Below are 23072 nucleotides of genomic sequence, written 5' to 3'. Positions count from 1 at the left end.
TTCTAAACTGAAAATTGGATTTTCTAGGTAGTTCCTGGTCATAGTGTTTGTCAAAACAGAATGAAACTAGAGAAAGCCTCAGGTACTTCTTCGAACTCTTCTTCTGCATGACACAGTATTTGGGAACCAGGGGCTATATGTCAGTGATCCCTGGAATACAGAATCTGTGTGCAGGGAAAATGGTAGTCATAGAGAGATTCCTCTCATTGCCTCAGACCAGCATCAGCTTTCCACTATCCTTTTCCTCCTGAAACTGAAGGTATAGTACTAAGGCTTTCACAGAAAATGGTGTTGATAAAATACCATTTTTTAATTACATGAAGAAGTCACTTGTGCAAAAATGCAGTGACAACAGAAGATATTGTAGATAGACTTGTCCTCCTGCATGTAAAAGAGACACACTCAAGTATCACTGGATTTTTAGCACACATAGGTATATGTTCTCCTTCAGGCTTAGAAGAAAGAAATCAGGGATTGGAGAACAGTTATGAAGTAATGTACTTTGATCCACTTAAAATTATATAATTAGGGACTGGAGAGATGACTCAGAGGTGAAGAACACTTACTGATCTTGCAGAGGACTGGGATCTAGTTTCTAGTACCCAAGTGGCAGCTTACAGCCACACGTAGCTCCAGTTTCAGAGGATCTGATACCTGTCCTTGCTTCTGTGTGCACTGCATGTACTTGGTACACATATATGAATGCTGACAAAACTCATATACACATAAAACAAATAAAGAAGTAATTTGGAGATTGGATTATTGGGAGAGGTCGGTTTGTATAATACCGGATGTCCTAGAACTCACTCTGTAGATCAAACTGTCCTCAAACTCACAGAGATCCATATTCCTCTGCCTCCAAAGTGTTAGGATTAAAGGCATGTGCCACCCTGCCTTAGGCAAGTAAATATTTTTTTTAAAAGATGGATGCAATCATCTCTACATACAAAAATAGATGGAAATCTGTAGTTTTAGAAAATATGTAAACATAAAGGATCATTTAATATTACTCAAAAGCAGATGAAATGTATTCACAAATCTTTCATGATATGGTAAAAATAAGAATTGATACAAATTATATGCAATTAGGTTAAAATTAGCTATTAAAATTCAATTCATATGATATACTATAATCTCTTTAAGTGATTTATTTCTCTTTGATTTATTTTTACCATATTGAGTATTTTCTTAAACTAAGAGACTTTAGCATGCATACTAAGCTCTCCTGACTTAAGCTAACCCTGACTTAATTTTTATTGACAGGATTATTTTACTGTAAGACAAAGTACTCTCCATTTCTTCTTAGTTGTCAGTCATAGATTCTTCTTTATAATTTGAGGGGAAAATAAGCTGATCATATTGTTATTTATTCAGTAACTGCATTTCTACTTTTTAAATACCAAATATAGCAGCAAAACACATAGATATTTCTTTAAGTGGTATCAGGAGTCTTTTGGATATATTTCCAAGAGCAGCATAGCTGAATCTTGTGGTAGACCTATTTTCAGATTTAGAGAAGCCTCCTTCCTGATTTTCCTTGTGGATGCAAGATTTTCTACACTCAGAAATTAATAGGTATTCCCCTTTTACCACATTCCAGCATTCACTGTGTTTGCATTAAAAAACATTATTCCCCTCCTCCCAAGGCTCAGAGATAATTGCCAAGAGAAAGCTGAAACTTTGTAGAGTTGAAAGTGGGTCAAGACTATAAGGAAACTGTTTTACTGGACATAGCAGTGCAGTTGTACATGTGCATTTATAGATGTAGTAAAGGCATACACCAGTCCTACCCAAACTCAAGCCCAGCAAAACACACACAAGAAGGGCCAGGTGGGTATGCAGTCCCAGCTGCAACCTGGGGCACCGATATCTCCTAGAACATAGAAAGACCATCTTTTTGTTTGTTTTTGTTCTTGTTTGTTTTTTGTTTTTTAATGTTTAGTACTAATAGGATGAGTATGGTGACCACACTCCAGTGGGTGGCCACATGTGCAAGAGTATATGGACAACGCAAGTTTGACTTGACTGGTTTGAAAATAAAAGAAGATCAAACTTAGATGGATAGACAAAGGCAATGGACCTCTCAGGAGTTATGGGAAGCCTGTGTGTGATCAAAGTTGATTTTATTATATTCTAAAAGAATCAATTTATAAATGAGGCAGGGGTAGGATGGGATGTAACTTTTGGCAGATGTCTATAGGAAGTATCTATACACCCATTCTAGCTATGAGTTACAGTGACTCTTAGGACTCTTAACACTGTAGGATTTCCTTGTCTCCAGGGCACTCTCACCTACTGCGTAATGTCTGCTCTCTCTTTTATTGCCAAGATGCTCGGTTAACAGACTATCCTCCTCTCAAGCTCCAAATTTCTTTTGACTTTCCTTCCACCATGTTTCTGGGTCTACCCTCACTCTCTTTTTCCCACCTTTCCTTTTTTTGTTCTTTCTAGGGCCTAGGATGTATGGTTTGATAATCCAGAGTAACCTGTGATGTAGCAGTATAAATCACAATATAAACTTCCATTCGTTACTAATATTAGACCCATAGCTATAGTTTGATGTTTCAAGAAATTTCAAATAATCTCTGTGAATGAATGTTATCTCTCATTCAAAAATAAAAACAGGTTTGTTTTTCAGCAAAATAATTATATGAAGTTGTTTTGAATAGATAAGAAAATTAAATTTTCATTTAAGAAGAGTTGCACAAACATCCCTGTAGAGATTTCAATATTAAAGTATGTGGAGTTCAGTGGCTTCACAGGAAAGGTAAGAAGTTATCCGAGGAGAGAAATTGAAATAACAATGAAGAAATAGGGTCCACTTACTTTGCTCTTGTTGAGTACTGGGTAATAAAGGAGACTCAAGGATGAGTCACATTTACCCTTTACGTGAGTAGAACTATAGACTCTTGTCATTTACTAAAGCAGAATAAATATCCAGAAGAAAATATAATAGAATAAGAAGAAAATATGAAAGACAGACATGGTAGTGATTGCTAGTAGCCTCAGGGTTTGGGAGGCTAAGACTTTGAGATGCTGTAAAAATAAACAACCAAAAGCACCATGTTCTACATCATAAGTTATCAAAGAGATTCCCTCATATCCCTCCAACAATGCACGATTTTGATATTTTGATATTGCTCTGTCACACACACACACACACACACACACACTTCAAAAAAATATAAAGAAGAAATGACATCAAACTTATTCCTAAATATCTGTGTTTATTTCCATTAAGAAAGGCTACTCTCAGCTGGGTGATGGTGGCACATGCCTTTAATCCTAGTACTTGCGAGGCAGAGGCAGGTGGATTTCTGAGTTTGAGGCCAGTCTCGTCTACAGAGTGAGTTCCAGGACAGCTAGGGCTACACAGAGAAACCCTGTATCGAAAAACAACAACAACAACAATAATAGTAATAATAAGTAAAGAAAGCTACTCTCAGCCTCCAACCGGAGAAGCTTCTCCTCACAATGAGTAGTGTGAATGAAGAAGCTGTTGGCCATGTAAGAGAGTGATAAAAATGGCAGACACCCAGGTTGGAATCCATAAAACACCAAAGTGGAAATCAATACATGCACAGATGACCTGGTGCAGACTCATACAGACACTGTGATTGTTGCCTCAGTCTCTGTGAGCTCATATGAGCTTTGACATATTGGTTTAGAGGCCTTTGTTTCCTTGGTGTCCTCCATCTCCTTAGCTTGGACTCTTACACTATTTTAGCTTCCCCTTCCCAGGGGTTCTCTGAGCCCACAGGGAAGGGATTTGATGGAGACATTCCAAGATTTCTAATTCTCTGCATAATGTCTGGCTGCAGGTTGTTGTATTTGTTCTTATCTGCTACATTCTCTGATTCTTGTGACTTCTCGGTCTTTTTTTCCATCTGTCTGTTTTCCTTTTCTAATTCTGAAATGATAGTTTTTGTTTTATCTTATCACATTTTTTGTTCTGCTTTAGAAGCCTGTTCTTTTCTAATGAGAGACAAAGGAGGCGGGGAGGATCTGGATGGGAGCATGGATCTGAAGAAACCTGGAGTAATAGAGGGAAAGGAAATCATAATCGGAATATGTTGTGTGATAAAAGAAACTATTTTCAATTTCAGAAGCAGGGACAGATGGCAAAAACATCTTTATTATGTTTAGCATTTGAAAATTAAGTATGTCCCAATTTTTATATTTTTATGTAAATATATTATTGTCTTGAGATTTACAAGGTTTCTTGTGAGTGGCATACTTATTGGTTACTACATTTTCTTCAATTTGACACTGTCTGTTTAACTGATATTTATGTTGACTATAAACTTCAATATGTCTTAAGTCCAAATAAGAAAAAAAAAAGACATATGCTGAGAAAAAGGGACTGGTAAATGCTCAGATATAAGAGGATATATCATTCCCTTTCTAAGGTTCAAGGGCTATTGTAGAGAGTGGTAAGAATAAAAACCACTGGAAGATAAGAGATGGGAATACTAAATTCTGGGCATAGCACAGCCATCATTATTGTTATGAACACACAGTAGCTGTGGTTGCCTAGCTTAGATTTATATTAGACTTGACCTGAAAACAGTCAGTGTTGAAGAGGGAAGGATCTCATGGGGATCTTTCCTTCCATGGCAAATGATTGGCTACTGATGGATGTTGGGATTCAGGGAGTAATTTTCCTTAGATATTTATCTACCAAGCTATGCTGGACTGTTCCATACACAGATCCCAACCTAGTGAGAGACTCTAAACTTACTAGGTCACAAAACAAAACCAAAATACTTAAACATGAAAAAGAACACTATAGAGAAGAGGGGGTTTGACAAGGATAAAAGGGATATAAGTCAGAGAGGGGGGTGAGCATATAAAAGAGAAGTGAACATCTTACCTACAGATTTATGAAAATGTCAAGGGAAAATGAATTATCAAAACTATTTTGAAACTAGTTTTCAAGACAAACAAATATAAGCAATTGAGGAAAAGAAAATTTAGAAGTGCAAAAGCTGGCAGTATTCAAAACAAAAAAATGGAAAACATGAATCTAGATCATTTAAATATATATTACTGATCATGGTTTAGAACAATGTTTATGAAGATAATTTTGATCTACACAGTAAAATCTGTAGAAATTCTAAGATTACTTAAAATGCAATGCCATCTTTATGAGAGATATTGACATTGAAAAATAAACACCAAAATATCTCTGAACTTGGAGTTTGAAATGCTATGCTTGAAATAAATGAATTTTAATAGAAAGTTTCTGTAATTTTGTTATAAAAGGAGATAAAAAATATTTCCTGTAGAAATCAATGTGTAGAGAGAAATTGATAGTATAAAGTTCCTGAACAAAGTAGAGAACGGATTCAAGCCACAGTTGCAAGTATTCTATCTCCCAGCTACAAAGGCTCTTCCACCAACTCTGGGAGGAAGGCTATAAGGATGATTGATGACACTGATATGCTTGGAAGTGGAAAGCTGGGAAGTCATTATAGTCTCTATTAAGAAGGACTCAAGGTATCTGCTGAGTGTAATGGGGAACCGCTAAGGCAGGATGCAGAAAGAATGTATAGTAATGTTTAAAAATAGCTATTGTGTGGGCTGACAGAGGAAGATGATTATGAGAAGAGAGCTAATTGTCCTCTGAGAGTTTTATATGGTATTGAGAACCATTATAGAGCCATAATAATTAAGACATTTTGAAAACTGTGCAATACTAGACAAGTAAAACAGGAATACATGATACATAGTCTTGAAATAGACACCTCTTCCCCACACACATACAGATGCCATTAATAAAGTAGTGACCCTATTAAAAAGGTTAAGGCTCATAGATCTGATAAATTACATATTGACAATTATCCATTGCCTCAAAACTGAAGTTGAATTAATTCTGGAGACATAAAATATTTAAATGTGAAGGGAAATATTTAATAAATGTAAAGGTTATCTTAGCAGTGTGTCTTCTCTACCTCAGGGATTAAAATTACTTTTCCCAGCTTTACTGGTGTAAAACCTATGATAGGGGAACTTGAAAGATATATTCCTTAGACGATAGTTCCAGACCAGCACATAGAGAAATACAACCTTTAAATAGTCATAGACCATGCTAGGTACTCTAGAAATAGCCATGCCAACAAAATAATAAACATTTTTTCTAACAAAAGATCCCCTAATTTCTTTCAATACTAGTTTTCAACTAGTGCTTAATGTTGGTTTCTGGTCATAGGTAATTTAGATTCCTTTGTTGCTTCCTGAGCTTAAAAATGGAAGTATAGAAAATATATACATTTATTGAGAAGTTTATTCCTAAAATGGGTTTTTAGCAAACTTGTTAATGCTGATTTACATATACAACACATTGACTTAAAATAGCCACTTCCTAAACCCACTTTTGAAAGTTTTTAGGCCAACATACATCTTTCAGTTTTCTTAAATGATAACTAAGAAAAGATCTAAAGAGTGAAACTATAAATTTTAAAAATCAGTTTATTTACTAAATAGTATTAAGTAGTTTTGGCCTGTGGATGACAAATCTCTTCCTGAAGTTTATAAAAGGGATTATTATTTTACATTCTTACCCCAATTTTTTAGTATGAATTATAAATTTTAGCATTTCTAATTAGTTTACTGATATTTCTTGTGTTTTTAACATTAATTTTCCTGTAATAATTTTTCACTTTACAGTATGTTACAATATGTTTACTCCTTTTGTGATGTCTTTGGTACCTATCCTAATATTTTTTTACTTCAAATTAGTTTTTATATATCATGGAAAATATATAATCATTATTAATACATCTTCTTCAAAATGAATAATTTCTCCCAAAAATATTATATTGAGTAAGAAAAAAGGCAAATTAAAGAAAAAGAGAACAAATATTCTTTGGTTATAAATAAAAATTAGAAATAATAAAATAAATGAATGCCTATGATATTACAGTTCAAAAGTTTTAAGCAGATTCATAGATACATAAAGAGTTGAAATGCTACTGTGGAAAAGGGGGAACTTAGGCAATATAGAAATATGCTGAACTTCAGATCTAATGTTAGAATTGAATGTTGGACTTCAAGAAATCAAGACATCTATATAAACAGGTTACTATGAGAAATTTTTAGATAAAATTACATATTATATACTTCAAATAATAAATAAAAAATTAGTACAACTACTTTGCAAGAGTTGCCTTTATGTGGCAAATAATATATAATCCAGTGTCACTAGCTTATTTTTGTAATCCTAGCACCATGGAAACCTTCCCAGAGAGGCTATGAATGAATGGACAGTTTAGAAAACAAACAAACACAAACTAACAAATCTATCTTTAGGAAGTTATCATTTACATGTAAGCAAATATATCCAATGTTTGCCTCTCTGTGTTTAAGTTACCTCACTCAGGAAGATTGCATCTATCTACTTCCTAAAGATTTCATATTTTCATTTTTTAACAACTGAATGCCATTGTACAAATCTACTACATGTTTGTTATTCATTCATCTGTTGGTGAACATCTAGCTGTTTCCATTTCCTTGCTATAAATGAATAGAAATGCAATGAACATGATGAGAAAAGAGCTTTGGAGAATGAGTTCTGTAGAGTGCTTTGGCTATAGAGTGTTATAGCTTGATTTTGTGGTACATTTTTTTCCATTTTTGGGGGGAATCATACTGACTTCTATTGTGAAGCTACAATTTTATACATCCACCATCAAAGAATGAGTAAGCATTTTCCTTTTTCTAGTTCCCACAAACTTTGTAACATGGTCATTAGTCACATTGGCTTACTTGGATAAAATTATGCTGATCTCCTCTCTGAACACGCCTTTCTGAAATCTCTCTCCTCTCTCTCTCTCTCTCTCTCTCTCTCTCTCTCTCTCTCTTGCTCGCTCTGTCTCTCTCTCTCTCCTCTGTTGTTTCTGTGAATAAGCTCTGTGTACAGCAATTACCAAATACTTTGGTTGGGGAAGACTTGCAGGTTGCACTTTTCCTAAAGAGGTTTAACCCATGGACCTGTTGTCACTATAGTTTTCCTTCATTCTTAGATTAAATATCATTTAGATTTCTGTATCCACTCTAAATATAGCTGGTAAAAACTTAGTAAAATCTACTGTTCTGGTGTTATTCTTCTGTCTTCTGATTGTATGCAACTAATGTGATTTTGATGTATTTACAAAGTAAAAATGAAGCTATACAGACATGAAAATAAGTCAAAATCAGCCACATGGATCATCATGAAAAATAATACAGTTTAATTGAGTACAACAATCAAATATGGGAAGAATGTATAAAGAGTATAATTCATTGTAAATAGTCCAAATCCAAGCCAAAAGGGCAATACAGTCTTTGGCATAACTAAGTTTCAAAAGTCCAACAAAAAGCAAAGTTAATCATTACCACTAATTTATACTACAGAAACTCTCCCATAAGATTTTCATACAGACAATATTTTCTTTCTTATAATTTATTTATAATGGAAAACAGGCTTATCCTTCATCATACACTGACATATACATCCACACAAACACATATATATTACAGAGCATACATTACATATGTAGTTTATAAGATAGGTAAGAATTTATAAATAAGGCTTTTAAATATCTTTACCAGTCTGTGTCATGAGGACTAGTGTATTGACCTAAGCTCCACTTTGATCAAAGATGTTGTAGATTTATTCAATGTTTTTGTCATGCCACATTTAACTTCTCAAAACCAAACTAATTAACATTCTCATTAACAAAACTAATCACTGTACATTTCCTCTTGTGACCATTTGGGGACAATTAATATCCACTGATACATGAAGTGTCTTTGTGAGGTGAGAGTGTCTGTTTCTTATGTTGGCATACAATAAAGACTTATATTTTTTATTTCAGTTTTTCCAAGTATTTTCAACATAATCAATCAAAATTTAGGTTCATGTTACAAAAAAGCTGAAAGACAGATATTCTTGCCTTTTTGTAATGATTCTGATTTTACTGAACTTTTCTGTTAACAGGCAGTTAATTGTATAGGAATTAAAAACCAAATATTCATATAATAAATAATGTAAATTTATACTGGAATTGCTTATAAGGAGGAATATTATAAGTTCATCATTACTATTTAGATTTCTTTGATTGTTCACATGCTCTATTTTGGATATAGCATGAATAGTGAGCATGGCCCAGGAGCAGTAGAGCTATATTTGTACCATCCTAGTGAAATTTGCTGAATGGATGATTTATCACACTGGCTAATAACGTCTGCTAGCTTTCAGAAGCATACTCCTGAACTGAATTAAAATAAATGGCTCACAACACTAGGTGTTTTATACAGCAGGAAAGGAGACTGACACTCATTGAGAGATAAAAGTTCTGGTGGTGTTATTAAAAGCATCTCTATAATCATCTTCTCATTCAACTTTAGTAGAAAAGTTCCATTTTATAGTTGTTGTATATGCAAAGGGAAAGGCTGGATAATATAAAGTAAATTTGACTAAATTTTATAACATTTGGCAGAGACTTCATTGGATCCTCATTATCTCTCCTGTTATGTGGGACTTCATTTAGAGACCTTCTTGCAGGTATAGATAATAGGAAGATCTACAATAGTAGGATTCCATATGGTAAATAACATGGTCTTTAGTGTTAGCTGTCCCATGCCACATTCCTTCCTTTATACCCCTCCTATCTATTTACTTCTCATGTTCTAATCCGGGCCTTAGCTCTCCATAACAGTACACTGTTTTCTTCGTTCTTTGGGAGATTCTCTTCTCCACCCTGGTCTCTAAATAGGTATCTAACTTCTGTGTTTATTTGGATTGCACCATACATATCAAAAGCTTAATCTAACATCCATATGTAAGAGAATACATGCAATATATTAATATCTACATCAATTTACTTGTAAATATTGTAATTTAATATTTTAACTGTTATGTAATATTTTGTTTTATAAATATAGCTTTTTTTGACATTCTATGGTTGAATATCTAGACTGTTTCCAATTTCTGGCTATTGTTAGTAGAGCAGCCAAGAGTTGATTGAGCAAGTATCTCTGTAGTATGAAATATATTTTTCTGGGTATATGCTCTCAAATTGTATAGCTGGATTTTGAGGTTCATTGACTCCCAGCCTCCTGAAGAACAGCTACACTGATTTCAATAGTGGATGTACATGTTTGAATTCCCATAATCAATGAATAGCTTTTTCTGTTTTCACACATCTTTTCCAGGTCATGCAATCTGCCATTTATTTTGTTGTTCATGACCATACTGACTTGAGTAAAAGAAAATCTTAAAGTAGTTTTAATTTTAGTTTACTTGGTGGTTAAAGATTTAAAATATTTCTTTAACTTTATCTTAGCTACTTTTGTTTCATCATTTTTAATTTTCTCATTGAATGATATTTTTCTTTATATATCTAGGTATGTATATATCTTTATTTACATTTCAAATGTTAACCCCCTTCTCATTTCCCTAAACCCATCCCAGAAACCCCCTATCCAATCCCCCATCTCACTGCTTCTATGAAGGTATTCTTCCATCCATTCCTGCCTCCCTGCCCTCAATTCCCCTACACTGTGGAATCAATCGAGCCTTCAGAGGACCAAGGACCTCTCCTCCCATTTATGCCTGACAAGGCCATCCTATGCTACCTATGCAGCTGGAGCCATATGTGCTCCTTGGTTGCTAGCTTAGTCCCTGGGAGCTATGGGGGTGGGCCTGGTTTGTTGATATTGTTGTTCTTCCTATGGGGTTGCACACCCCTTGAGCTCCTTCAGTCCTTTCTCTTAACTCTTCCACTGGGGACTACCTGCTTAGTTCAATGGTTGGCTGTGAGCAGCCTGTAATGCTCTGACAGGGCCTCTCAAGAGACTTCTATATCAGACTTCTTTCATCAAGCATTTCTTGGCATCCACAATAGTGTCAGGCTTCGGTGACTATATATGGGATGAATCCCCAGGTGGGGCAGTCTCTGGATGGGCTTTCCTTTAGTCTCTGTTCTACACTTTGTCTCCATATTTGCTTCCATGAGTATTTTGTTCCCCTTTCTAAGAAGGGTCAAAGCTTTCACACTTTGGTCTTCCTTCTTCTTGAGCTTCATGTGGTCTGTGAATTGTATCTTGGATATTCTGAGCTTTTGGGGTAATATCCACTTATCAGTGAGTGCATATCACATATGTTCTTTTGTGATTGGCTTACCTAACTCAGGATAATATTTTCTAGTTTTATCAATTTGCCTAAGAATTTCATGAAGTCATTGTTTTTAATAGCTGTGTAGTACTCTATTGTGGAAATGTACCACATTTTCTGTATCCATTCCTCTGTTGAAGGACATCTGGGTTCTTTCCAAAATCTGACTATCATAAATAAGGCTGCTATGATGACATAGTGGAGCACGTGTCCTTGTTATATGTTGGAGCATCTTTTGGCTATGTGCCCAGGAGTGGTATAGCTGAGTCCTCAAGTAATACTATGTCCAATTTTCTGAGAAACAGCCAGACTGATTTCCAGATTGGTTGTAACCAGCTTGCAATCCCACCAGCAATGAAGGAGTATTCCTCTTTCTCCACAATCTCTCCAGCATCTGCTGTCACCTGAGTTTTTTATCCTAGCAAATCTGACTGGTGTGAGATGGAATCTCAGAGTTGTTTTGATTTGCATTGGCGGTTCCTCCAGAAATTGGACATATTTCTACCAGAGGACCCAGCTATACCACTCCTGGGCATATACCCAGAAGATTCTCCATCATGTAATGACACATGCTCCACCATGTTCATAGCAGTCTTATTTATAATAGCCAGAACCTGGAAACAACCCAGATGTCCCTCAACGAAGGAATGGATACAGAAATTGTGGTACATCTACACAACCAGCTATTAAAAACAATGAATTAATGAAATTCTTAGGGAAATGGATGGATCTGGAGAATATCATCCTGAGTGAAGTAACGCAAATCACAAAGGAACACACATGGTATGTACTTTCTGATATGTGGTTATTAGCCCAGAAGTTCGAAATACAGGAAGAATAACCCACAAACCATAAGAAACTCAAGAAGGAAGAGCTAAATGTGGATATTTCATTCCTTCTTAAAAGGATGAACAAAATACCCATGGAAGGAGTTGCAGAGACTAACTATGGAACAGAGACTGAAGGAAGGACAAGCCAGGCTAATATAGCTATCTCCTGAGAGGCTCTGACAGTACCTGACTAACACAGACCTAGATTCTCACAGCCATCTATTGAACTGAGTACAGGGTCCCCAATGAAGGAGCTAGAGAAAGGACCAAAGGAGCTGAAGGGTTTGTAGCTCCTTAGGATGAATAACAATATGAGCTAACTAGTACCCTTAGAGCTCCCAGGGACTCAACAACTAACCAAGGACTGATTTTTTTGGCAGCATGTGTATAGTAGAGGATTACAATGTCAATCATCAATGGGAGGAGAGGCCCTTGGCACTGTGAAGATTCTGTGCTCCAGTGTAGGGGAATGCCAGGACCAATAAGTGGGAGAGTGTGGGTTGGCGAGCATGGGGAAGGGGAGGCAATAGGGGTTTGTTCTTATTGTTTTTGTTTGTTTGCTTGTTTTTTGGAGGGGAAACTGAGAAAGGAGAAATCATATGACATGTAAATAAAGAAAATATCTAATTAAAAAAAAAAGATCTTTTCCCAATCTGTTGGTTGCCGTTTTGTCCTATTGACAGTGTCCTTTGCCTTCCAGAAACTTTGCAATTTTATGAGGTCCCATTTGTCAATTCTTGATCTTAGAACATAAGCCATTGGTGTTCTGTCCAGGAAATTCTTCCCTGTAACCATGTGTTTAAGTATCTTCCCTACATTTTCCACTATATATTTCAGTGTTTCTGACTGGTATGAGGTGGAATCTCAGGGTTGTTTTGATTGGCATTTCCCTGATGACTAAGGATGTTGAACACTTCTTTAGGTGCTTCCCACCCATTCAGTATGCCTCAGTTGAGAATTCTTTGTTTAGCTCTATACGTCATTTATTAGAATGGTTATTTGATTCTCAGTAGTCTAACTTCTTGAGTTCTTTGTATATATTAGCCCTCTATCAGATAAAGAATTGGTAAAGATCTTTTCCCAATCTGTTGTTTGCTGTTTTGTCCTATTGACAGCGTCCTTTGCCTTACAGAAGCTTTGTAATTTCATGAGGTACCTTTTGTCTATTCTTGTCTTAGGCTATTGGTGTTCTGTTTAGAAAATTTTCCTGTGTGTCTATGTGCTCGAGGCTTTTCCCACTTTATTTTCTATTAGTTTCAGTGTATGTGGAAGTCCTTGATGCACTTGCACTTGAGCTATGTACCCGGAGATAGGAATGGGTCGATTTGCCTTACTCTTCAGGCAAACTGCCAGTGATAGGGATTGCACCGAATCTGTAAATTGTTTTCAGCAAGATGGCCATTTTTACAATATTAATCCTACCAATCCATGAGCATGCAAGATCTTTCCAACTTCTGAGATATTCTTTAATTTCCTTCTTGTCATACAGATCTTTTACTTGCTTAATTAGAGTAACACCAATGTATTTTATATTATTTGTGATTATTGTGAAGGGTGTTGTTTCCCTCATTTCTTTCTCAGCCTCTTTATCCTTTGTGTAGAGGAAGGCCACTGATTTGCTTGAAATAATTTTATAATCAAGCTAATTTGCTGAAGTTGTTTATCAGGTTTAGGAGTTCTTTGATGGAGTTTTTGGGGTCACTTAAGTATCATATCATATCATCAGCAAATAGTCATATTTTGTTTTCTTCCTTTCCAATTTGCATCCTTTTGATCTCCTTTTATTGTCTAATTGCTCTGCTAGGACTTCAAGTACAATATTGAATAGGTAAGGAGAGAGTGGGAAGCCTTGCCTAGTCTCTAATTTTAATGGGATTGCTTCAAGTTTCTCTCCATTTAGTTTGATTTTGGCTACTGGTTTGTATATTGCTTTTACTATGTATACTATATTATGGGCCTTGAATTCCTGATCTTTCCAAGACTTTTATCATGAAGGGGTGTTGGATTTTGTCAAATGCTTTCTCAGCATCCAATGAGATGAACATATGATTTTTTCTTTGAGTTCGTTTATATAGTGGATTATGTTGATGGATTTCTGGATATTGAACCATCCCCGCATCCCAGGAATCATGATGGATGATCATTTTGATGTGTTCTTGGATTAAGTTGCAAGAGTTTTATTATTTTTGCATCAATATTCATAAGGGAAATTGGCCTGAAATTTTCTTTCTTTGTTGGATCTTTGTGTGATTTAGGTATCAGAAAATTGTAGCTTCATAGAACAAATTGGGTAGAGTACATTCGGTTTCTCTTTTGTAGAATACTTTGAGGAGTATTGGTATTAGGTCTTCTTTGAAGGTGTGATAAAACTCTGCACTAAACACATCTGGTCCTGGCTATTTGGTTGGGAGACTATTAATGCATGCTTTTATTTCTTTGTGGGTTATAGGACTGTTTAGATGGTTTATCTGATCCTGATTTAATTTTGGTACCTGGTATCTGTCTAGAAAATTGTCCATTTCATCCAGGTTTTTCAGTTTAGTTTAATTTTAGCTTTTGTAGTAGGATCTGATGATTTTCTTGGATTTCCTCAGTTTCTGTTATATTTCCCTTTCCATTTCTGATCTTGTTAATTAGGACACTGTCTCTTTGCCCTTTAGTTATTCTGGGTAAGGGTTTATCTACTTTGTTGATTTTCTCAAAGAACCAGCTCCTGGTTTGGTTGATTCTTTGTATTAGTTCTTTTTGTTTCCAATTGCTGATTTCAGCCCTGAGTTTGATTATTTCCTGCCTTCGAATCCTCTTAGATGAATTTGCTTTTTTCTTTTTTAGAGCTTTCAGATATACTGTCAAATTGCTGGTGTATGCTCTCTCCAGTTTCTTTTTGGAGGTACTTAGCGCTATGAGTTTTCCTCTTAGTACTGCTTTCATTGTGTCCCATAAGTTTGGGTATGTTTTGGCTTCATTTTCATTAAACTCTAGAAAGTCTTTAACTTCTTTCTTTGTTTATTCCTTTACTAGGTTATCATTGAGTAGAGTGTTGTTAAGCTTCCACATGTATGTGGGCGTTCTATTGTTTAGTCTTAGTCCAATGGTCACCTGACGCATTTCAATCTTCTTGTATTTGTTGAGGCCTGAATTGTGACCGATTATATGGTCAATTTTGGAGAAGGTACCATGAGGTGCTGAGAAGAAGGTATATCCTTTCGTTTTTGGATAAAATGTTCTATAAATATCTGCTAAAATCTATTTGTTTCATAACTTATGTTAGTCTCACTGTGTCCTTGTTTAGTTTCTGTTTCCATGAACTGTCCATTGCACAGAGTGTGGTATTGAAATCTCCTACTATAATTGGGTGTGGTGCTATGTGTCCTTTGAGCATTAGTAAAGTTTCTTTTTATGAATGTAGATGCTCTTGCATTTGGAGCGTAGAGGTTCATTTTGGTAGAACATACCTTTGATGAGTATGAAGTATCCCTCTTTATCTTTTTTGATCACTTTAGTGTGAAAGTCAATTTTATTTGAAATTAGAATGGCTACTCCAGCTTGTTTCTTGAAACAATTTGCTTGGAATATTGTTTTCCAGCCTTTTATTCTGAGGTAGTGTTTGTCTTTATCATTGAGGTGGGTTTACTGAATGTAACAAAATGTTGGGTCCTGTTTATGTACCTAGTCTGTTAGCCTTTTTATTGTGGAATTGAGTCCATTGATATTAATAGGTATTAAGGAAAACTAATTGTTGCTTCCTCTTATTTTTATTGTTAGAGTTGTAATTCTGTTCATGTGGCTATCTTCTTTTGCTTTGTTGGGAGTTTACTTTCATGCTTTTTCTAGGATGTAGTTTCCCACTTTGTGTTGGAGTTTTCCATTATTATCCTTTGAAGAGATGAATTTGTGGAAAGATATTGTGTATATTTGGTTTTGTCATGAAATACTTTGGTTTCTCCATCTATGGTAACTGAGTTTTGCTTGGTATAGTAGCCTGGACTGGCATTTGTGTTCTCTTAGGGTCTGGATGATATCAGCCCAGAATCTTCTGGCTTTTATAGTCTCTGGCAAGAAGTCTGGTGTAATTCTGATAGGTCTGTCTTTATATGTTACTTGACCTTTTTTCCCCTCTGCTTTTAATATTCTTTCTTTGTTTTGTGCATTTGGTGTTTTGACTATTATGTGGCGGTAGGAATTTCTTTCCTGGGTCAAAATATTTAAAGTTCTGTGGACTTCTTGTATGTTCATGAGCATCTTTTTTTTTTATTTTTAATTTTTTATTTTTTTATTTTATTTTTTTAGGTTCAGGAAGTTTTCTTCTATAATTTTTTGAAGACATTTACTGGCTCTTTAAGTTGGAAGTCTTCACTCTCTTCTATACCTATTATCCTTAGGTTTGGTCTTCTCATTGTGTCCTGGATTTCCTGGATGTTTGGGTTAGGACCTTTTTACATTTTTTGTTTTCTTTGACTATGTGTCTATGTTTTCTATGGTATCTTCTGCACCTGAGATTCTCTCTTCTATCTCTTGTATTCTGTTGGTGATGCTTGCATCTATGGTTCCTGACTTCTTTCCTAGGTTTTCTATCTCCAGAGTTGTCTCTCTTTGTGATTTCTTAATTGTTTCTACTTCCCTTTTTTTAAGTCCTGAGTGGTTTTGTTCAATTCCTTGACTTGTTTATTTGTGCTTTCCTATAATTCTTTAAGAGATTTTTGTGTTTCCTCTTTAAGGGCTTCTACTTCTTTACTTGTGTTCTGTAATTCTTTAAGGAGTTTTTGTGTTCCACTTTAAGTGCTTGGACCTGTTTACATGTGTTCTCCTGTTGTGGGCCTGAATGTTGGAGACTTTCCAAGGAGATCTCCAGCCTGGTTTGGTGTAGGAAACCTATCGAAGGGAATTGAGAAAGCATGGGCAGAGTAGGGTTGGGCTTGGCCTGCAGACTAGTCAATAAGGAGTGCAGTGCAGTAGCTTCAGGGCTCTTTCGGGAGAGCTGACCTCTTCTCAAATGTTACAGCTCTTAGAAAAAAAGGCTTAGACAATGGAATACACCTTTCGTGCTTTTACTTCCCAGGATAGGATATATACATACAGTTTTGAGGGTCATTCAGATGTTGACAGAAGTTATCTCTCATTGGTTTGGGCTGAGAACATTTATTTGCATGTAACAAGACTTGACCAATCTTACGTACCTCTCCTGCTGGAGCATTTGTTGGGGATTGGAGCTGAAACCTGAGCCAAGGTCCCAGGAGCTACCACCAAACTCCTGCTGTGCCTTGTGGGCAAGATTGCTCCATGGGTGCTCTGGGTTCCAGGTCTGTATCTCGACTGGACCCAGGCTGCTAGAACAGCCTCCTGCTCCACGTCCTGTATTTCTGTAAGAGAGTTATTTATGTCCTTCTTAAATTCCTCTATCACTATCATGAGATATGATTTTAGATCCAAATCTTGTTTTTCTGGTGTGTTGGGGTATCATGACTTGCTGTGGTGGGAGTACTGGGTTCTGATGATGCCAAGTAGTCTTGGTTTCAATTGGTAAGATTGTTGCTTTTGCCTTTTGCCATCTGCTAATCTCTGGTGTTAGATGATCTTGTTGTCTCTGGCTGGAGCTTGTTCCTCCTGTGGTTCTGTTAGCCTGTGTCAGCATTCCTGGGAGATATCTCTTCCCTGGTAAGAACTGTGCACAGAGGGTTGTGGATCAGCCTTCCCTCCTGGGTGCAGATGGATGAATGAAGGATCCTGCCCCAGTTGCTCTGCAGCTTCTGAGACATGTGCCTCCTGTCTGGTCCCACCTTAGAAAGTCACTGGAGAGAAAATGGTGATCTTGCCTGAGACCTGGAGCCAGAGCACTCCCTGGAGACAAGCTCTCTGCTTGTCTTGAGGGAAAGGTGCTCAGAGGGCTGTGGATCAGCTGTCCCTCTTAGTTGTAGATGGAGGTTGAAATGATCCTGTCCAGCTGCCCTGCCAATTCTGAGTCCTGAGCCTCTTGGTTGGTCCTGCCTTAGAAAGTCACCATAGAAAAAATGGTGATCTCATCTGAATCCCAGGTTCAGAGCACTCCCTGGAAACAAGTTCTCCTCTTGCAGGAAAGGTGAGCAGAGGGCTTTGGATCAGTTGGACCTCCTAGTTGTAGATGGAGGATAGAAAGGATCCTGTACCTGCCACTTCTGTAGCCTGAGCCTCCCGGCTGGCCCTACCTTTTATTTATATATTCTTAATAAGAGACCTGTATCAAATGTGTAATTGATAAACCTCTTTCCTCATTCTCTAGTCTGCCATGTTATCTAGATGACTGTATTGTTTGTCATAAAGAAGGAGATTTCAAGTTTGTTCAGTCCACTCTATGAATTGTTGCTCTTAGTGTCTGTGATACTTGTGTCCTTTTCAGAAATTCCTTTTATGTTCTTAATCATATTTCCCTCACCCTCTTTTATTATCTTCAGACTGTATAAATAAAACTTCATATACAACATTAACATCCAAGTTTATTAAGTCACTATTCACCATAGCCATTTTAGGTATTTGTTCCATTGCTCACAAATGGATGAATAGATAAAAGTGATGCATACATATATTATACATATTTAGTATTTGTGTGTATAATGTTTTAGCCATAAATAGTATCACATCTATCTCATTAGCAAGAAAAAATGGGTAGAATTTGAACAGATTCTATTAAGTAAAATATGGTCACTTTAGAAGAATAATTTTTTTTGTTTTCTCTCACATCAAAACATTTAGATTTTTTTTTTTTAAAAAAGAGATGCAATAAAAAAGGAAGAGAAGTATTTGGGAAGAGGAAAGGATACAATGAGAGAAGCAAGGAGGACAAATGAGTTATATGTAATGAATATAAAGTATTTTTGTAATTTTATGAGGTCCCTTTTGTCAATTCTTGACTTAGAGCATAGGCTATTGGTGTTCAGTTCAGGAAATTTTCCACTGTGCCCATGTGTTCAAGGCTTTCCTCCACTTTCTCTTCCATTAATTTCAGTGTATCTTGTTTTATGTGGAGGTCCTTGATCCACTTGGACTTAAACTTTGTAAAAGGAGATGAGAATAAATCGATTTGCATTCTTCTACATGCTAACTGACAATTGAGCCAGCACCATTTGTTGAAAATGCTGTATTTTATCCACTGAATGGTTTTAGCTCCTTTGTCAAAGATCAAGTGACCATAGGTGTGTGGGTTCATTTCTGGGGCTTCAATTCTATTCCATTGATCTACCTGCTCGTCATTGTACCTGTACCATGCAGTTTTTGTCACAATTGCTCTGTAGTACAGCTTGAGGTCAGAGATGATGATTCCACCAGTTCTATTTTGTTGAAAATAGTTTTCACTATCCTAAGTTTTTGTTATTCCAGATTAATTTGCAAATTACCCTTTCTAACTGTGAAGAATTGAGTTGTAATTTTGACAGGGATTGCATTGAATCTGTAGATTTCTTTCGGCAAGATGACCATTTTTACGATATTAATCCTGCCAATCCATGAGCATGGGAGATCTTTCCACCTTCTGTGATCTTTGATTTGTTTATTCAGAGACTTGAACTTCTTGTCATACAGATATTTCACTTGCTTAGTTATAGTCACACAAAGGGATATTATATTATTTGTGCCTATTGTGAAGGGTGTTGTTTCTCTAATTTCTTTCTCAGCCTGTTTATCCTTTGTGTAGAAGAAGGCCACTGATTTGTTTGAGTTAATTTTATATGCAATCATTTTGCTTAAGTTTTTTTTACCAGGTTTAAGTGTTATCTGGTGGAATTTTTGTGGTCATTTAAGTATACTATTATATCATCAGCAAATAGTGATATTTTGACTTCCTCCTTTCCAATTTGTATCCCTTTGACACCCTTTTCTTGTCTAATTGGTCTGGCTAGGACTTCAAGTACTATATTGAATAGGTAAGGAGAAACCACATGAAACTCAAGAAGAAGGAAGACCAAAGTGTAGATACTTAGGTCCTTCTTAGGAAGGGGAATAAAATACTCATGGAAGGAGTTACAGAGACAAACTGTGGAGCAGAGACTGAAGGAATGACCATCCAGAGACTGCTCTACCTAGTGATCCATCCCATACACAGTCACCAAACCTAGACACTATTATGGATGCCTGTTATAGCTGTCTCCTTAGAAGCTCTACCAGCACCTGAGAAATACAGAGGTGGATGCTAGCACTAAATATTGGACTAAATACAGGGTCCCCAGTGAAAGATCTAGAGAAAGGACCCAAGGAGCTGAAGGGGTTTGCAGCCCCACAGGAGGATCAACAGTATGAACTAACCACTACCCCCAGAGGCCCAGGGACTAAACCACCAATCAAAGAGTACACATGGTGGGACTCATGGCTCCAGATCCGTATGTAGTAGAGGGTGGCCTTGTTAGTCATCAATGGGAGGAGAGGCCCCTTATCTTGTGAAGGCTCTATGCCACAGTATAGCGGAATGCCAGGACCAGGAATCGGGAGTGGGTGGGTTGTTGAGCAGGGGGAGGGAGGAGGGGATAGGGGGGTTTTGGAGGGAAAACCAGGAAAGGGGATAACATTTGAAATGTTAATAAAGAAAATAATCTAATAAAAATGGAAAAATATTCTTGCATAAGAGAAATCATGATGAAGTCTATTATTTTACATAGTATATATCTTAATAAAACAAATTGACTACAAAATATAAATATGCACACTTACACAAATAAGTAACATCATTTTTCAAGCTGAAGAATGGGAGTTGCAGCTGAGATAGGGAAAGGCATGTCACTGTGCTAATAGATATGAGATTGATCCCAGGACAAACATAGAGCAATGACAGCACTGACTCCTGCAATCTCCCCACTGATTTCCACATATATGTGCATGCACACAAAATGTTAAATACAAATTTTAAAATATTTAATGTCTAATGACTTTTTCAAATAGTAAACATAGATATCAAATAATAACTTCACCTTCTTAGCGATTTTGAAGAAATGGGGTCTAATAGAAGGCTTTCATCAATAATTTATCCTTAAAGTGGATTGAAGTACTTTAGCACTCTCATTCTCTTCACTTCACTCTCTGCCTCCTCCTCCTTCTCTTTTTTTTATTCCACAAATGGTTGATCTCTGTCACTGCTGTGGTTATTAAAATTTCTTCTTGGGGGAAATAATAAATCACCACCTTCTCCTATAATCTCAACAAGAAATTGAGGAATGTTTTCACCAAAGTTCTCTCTGGGTAACCAATTATTTTTTACAGACTTCTTTGTAGAACATAGGTGAAAAGTTACCTACAGGTTGTATGTGTGTGTGTGTGTGTGTGTGTGTGTGTGTGTGTGTGTGTGTGTGTGTGCTTTCCTTATTATGGTATAACAAATCTGGAAAGCCTTTACCCATCAGAGATAACCTCTTGTTTCTATTCCTTCTAGTAACACAAATGGAGTTCCATGAGACTTGTTTCCCTTTGTGTATACATTCTAAGCACTCCCAAAGACTATAGGAATTTGAGGCAGACAGTTTGTAGAGAATAGTCTGATACTCAAGTGAGAGTCTTATGACTGTACTGATCTCTCTATGATGGGCTATATACAGCCAAGAAGCCTCGATGGGGAAATTGTTTTTTCATGGGCCTGTGAAGTATCCTCAAGGTGGTTGCTTGACTCAGAGCACAAGAACACAAAATAATGATACTAAGTTGTCCAAAATATGAGGTCAACTACTTTTGAATTGTGTCTTTGAAATTTAAATCAAAATAATATCTGAGTCATGTGGATGACTCAGATATTATTATTAACCTGAGTGATAATGATGTTAAGATATATGCCTATTTGATAGCTTAATTTTCACTAGGCACTGTACCAGTTTTATTCTATTTTTTCTTACAATGCTATTATGATACAATTATCTCTTTAATCTCTGTGCTGATTTGAATGAGAAAGATGCCCCAGAGGCTCATATATCAGATTGATATCAGAATGATTGATTACCTGTGGGTAGACTGAGGGAAGGATTAGAATGTGTAGTCTTATTGGAGTAGGTATAGCTTTATTGGAGAGAGTGTGTAACTAAAGTTTGACTTTGGGGTTTCAAAAGCCCATACCAGCCAATATCAGGCTTTCTCTCTCTTTCTCTCCCTCCCCTTCTCTGTCTGCTGTATACAAATCATGATTTTGCTTTTAGCTTCTTGTCCAGGACTATGGCTGCCTACCTAACACCATGCTTCATAAAATGGTGACAATGGACTAACTCTGAAACTGTAAGCAAGGCTTCACTTAGCTGCTTTCTTAAGGAAATGCCTTTGGACAGTAACTCTGATAGTTTTCTATGGTCACACTGTTGATAAAATTTTCCCCCTAATACCAAATCCCTGTTTTCCAACATTAAGAAGATTATTAGCACAGAGTCAATTTCAGTGAGCCTAGAAAAGCTTCAAATATATTTGAAACCTCAAGCTTCTTTCTTGGGGCCCCAACATGGGTAGAAAACGGACTTTTAAAACTCTTAGAAAATTTCAGTTATATAGTAGAAAAATGAAAGTATTCTTTCACACTCTTACACATTTAAATGTTTGGTCTATAGTTGGTGGTGATGTTTTTAGCAGACTATGAAGATATGATCCTGTTGGAGGAACTGTGTCACTGGAGGTGGGCCTTGAGGTATTACATGCCACTTATCATTTTCAGTTTGCTCCATGACTGACATATCAATACTGTATTTTGGCTCAGAATAAAATATTTAAATTCACTGCCTGAGATGACCCTGAATTGCCCATTAGCAAAGTTTGAATCATGGCATCAGCCCTAATAGAACACTTGAACACTGACAACAAGTGCTCTCTTTTCTCTTAGTTCTTATGTTCTTTGTGTAAGCACTACATACAAAATTATTTGGTCAGTATAGTTTAGAGTTCATTTGACATAAAACAATCACCACTAAACTTCCTAAGTACCTTCCACAAGTTTTTGCATTATGAATGTGGTAGACAGAAACTATTTATATACTACTTTTTGAGAAGGCCTAAGAAAGGATATTCTTTCTTATTATTTAGCATGAAATGTCAAGCTACAGTGACAATTAAATTAACAATATATTCAATTAAGCAAATATATGTTTGGAAGTATAGAA

At 36.2% G+C, this 23072-nt stretch overlaps 2 long non-coding RNA genes across 5 annotated transcripts in view; one reads left to right on the top strand and one right to left on the bottom strand.

Moving 5' to 3' along the window:
• Window positions 1–23072, top strand: part of LOC116079898 — a 66031-nt gene that overhangs the window by 14916 nt on the left and 28043 nt on the right. The gene's annotated exons all lie outside the window — the stretch shown is intronic.
• LOC116079897 overlaps window positions 1–23072 on the bottom strand; it is a 57425-nt gene that overhangs the window by 19483 nt on the left and 14870 nt on the right. The gene's annotated exons all lie outside the window — the stretch shown is intronic.

This window comes from Mastomys coucha, unplaced genomic scaffold (assembly GCF_008632895.1).
Source record: "Mastomys coucha isolate ucsf_1 unplaced genomic scaffold, UCSF_Mcou_1 pScaffold6, whole genome shotgun sequence".
Taxonomy (NCBI): Eukaryota; Metazoa; Chordata; class Mammalia; order Rodentia; family Muridae; genus Mastomys; species Mastomys coucha.
The sequence above is the reverse complement of the archived record's forward strand: the minus strand, read 5'-3'. Positions and strand labels throughout refer to the sequence as shown.